This window comes from Neovison vison, chromosome 13 (genome assembly GCF_020171115.1).
Source record: "Neovison vison isolate M4711 chromosome 13, ASM_NN_V1, whole genome shotgun sequence".
Lineage (NCBI taxonomy): Eukaryota > Metazoa > Chordata > Mammalia > Carnivora > Mustelidae > Neogale > Neogale vison.
The window spans coordinates 87,449,698-87,452,242 of NC_058103.1; the positions used below are offsets into that span (position 1 = coordinate 87,449,698).

At 43.3% G+C, this 2,545-nt stretch overlaps 1 non-coding gene across 1 annotated transcript; it reads left to right on the top strand.

Moving 5' to 3' along the window:
* Positions 1–1,427: 1,427 nt before the first annotated feature.
* LOC122895175 lies at positions 1,428–1,561 on the top strand. Its single transcript, XR_006382153.1, has one exon. It is a non-coding gene; the product is annotated as a small nucleolar RNA SNORA70 (small nucleolar RNA).
* Positions 1,562–2,545: the final 984 nt, after the last annotated feature.

Sequence of the window (2,545 nt, forward strand, 5' to 3'; positions counted from 1 at the left end):
GTGTTTATTACACTAGGAACCCCTCGATGTTTTGATGACTATTGGCTTTCTTGTTAAACCTCTTTCTTCTTTGGTTATCCAAACTCCTTATTTAACAGAAGTTGATTTATTTTCCCTTCATTTTATCACAACAAACTGGAATTAATATTCTAATTTGGCTCCAAATGTTCTATAATTCATACATTGTTATGTAATTCATACATTGACACATAAAACCATTTTAAGTTAAGCATCCCTGGTTTCTCATCAGGGCTCTGCCAGGAGTTGACCTGGGGCCTGGTCTTTTGACCTCCCTCCACCTGTTTCTTTGTCTAGTTAAAAAAAAGGGCTGGATAAAGGCTTCTGAGTTTACTTTCAGATCTGAGTCTCTGGGATCACCCAATTTAAGCAGGCTTGGTTCCTCTGGAAACAACCTGCTTGTGTGTCCCAGCCTGAACTGCAACAGTATCCTTACCAGCATAAAAGACACCTGCTCAACAGGCTGGACAGAAAGAACTGCCTGTTTAGAAATATCTAGGCAGTAGGAACAGCCATCAGTCTTGTGCTCTGCAATCTACAAGCAAAGAATTAAACAAAGCAAAATGACAATTGGTGTGTCCTATTTTTCTAGCATGATGCAACTGAATGCATTGAAAATTGGTTTAGGTTTCATGAGATCTGGATTTCCATCCCCCTCTACCGTTGAGTTCAGAAAGACAAGGCCCCTTTACTTCTACAGGTTTTAATTTACGAGTCCCTCTCTTGATTAATGGGGAGGTAACACCTGAGCACTTTTCCTTTCCTTACATTGTAGAGAAATCAAAATGTTCTTGAGATTCCATATGGAAGGTTTCCCAGCACTTGTTAGTAAAATGAGTACTTCTATTTCAAATAAAAGCAGCCTTCCAATCAAGACTGGAGAATGAAAGATGAATTATCAGGCCCGGTTCACATTCATTATCTATTAAATGCTCATTAATCTTACAGGTTTTGCTACAGATGATGGTATTTTTGTGAAAACAGCCAGTTGTGCTTTTTGTTATGAATCTAGATTGTTAACCTTGGCCCAGATTTGAAGGGACTCTGGATTCATCAGGCGGTATACTTGCATTCATATGTGTGTTTGTCCATGTTTCCCTGTTCAGGTACTGAGTCCAATCCTCCAGCAAACTATTTCTGGCCAAGTGAGTTTTTCAGCCGTTCCCTAACCATGTCCAATGATCCTGCCTGGGCCAGAGGCTAGACCCCTTCAAACTCCTCACCCCCACTCGTTTGAGACACAAAGAGTCAGCACTGGGGGACTTCTGAGTGCTGAGTCGCAGTTACCTATCTGCAGTAAGTAGCAGATAGGAAAATGGAAAGCCTTCGTTAGGAAAATATTTCTTCATCCTCTCAACTGGCTATCAACTGAATTATTTACATTTCATCATGAGAAAGACATTTATACTCTGCAGCCAATTAAGCCGACTGTGCTCTTTGTCCATGGGGGCCCAGTGTGCCATGGCTGCAAACAGTAGCCTCCTTGGTTCTGTATGCAGACCGTTGATTGTATGGGTTGCCCTAAGGGACCTTGGAGACAGCCCTTTGAGGTCTGACCTCATGGCTCTCTCCAACCTCATGGCTAGCTCCAATTTATGCTGCAGACAAGTATGTGGGGTGCCTCTGGAAAACTCCAGGGCACAGTAGCCAGGGTCCCCATTGGTCAAGTCATCATGTCCATCCATACTGAGCTGCAGAACAAGGAGTGACTGAGGCCCTATGCAGGGCCAAGTTCAAGTTCCCTGACCACCAGAAGATCCACATTTCCAAGAAGTGGGGCTTTACTAAGTTCAATGTGGATGAATTTGAAGACATGGTGGCTGAAAAGTGGCTTATCCCAGATGGCTATGGGGTCAAATACATCTCTAATCGTGGCCCCTTGGACAAATGGAGGGTTCTGCACTCACGAGAATCCAGAGGCACCTGGGTGGCTCAGTCGGTTAAGCACCTGCCTTAGGCTCAGGTCGTGATCTTAGGGTCCTGGGATCAATTAAGCCCCATGTCCAGCCCTTTATTTATTTATTTGAGAGAAAGAGACACAGCGAGAGAGGGAACACAAGCAGGGGCAAAGAGAGAGGGAGAAGCAGGTTTCCTGTTGAGCAGAGAGCCTGATGTGGGACTTGATCCCAGGACCCTGGGATCATCACCTGAGCCGGAGGCAGACACTTAACAACTGAGCCACCCAGGTTCCCCCATTTTTATTGTTTTAAATTGGGTCTCCTGATTTATGTACTAAAACGCATTTTTTAGTATCTGAGTTATATAATTTTCTATTATTAGGTAAACTTTATATTTATTTTAAATAAAATCTTAAAAAAAAAAAAAAAAACCCAAACCTAAACCCTACAGGATCAGAGACCTAGCTCCATATGGAAGTTATGGTTTGGAGCCCAAGGAGAAGGACGAAGCATGACGCTCAATGCCTGGACAGTGTTCAGAAACAGTGGGTTTCAGCCCAGGATTGATTGTTGCAGTGAAACTGCTAAACTTCTCTTCAACTGTTATCCGCAAGCAGTCTCATCCGCTC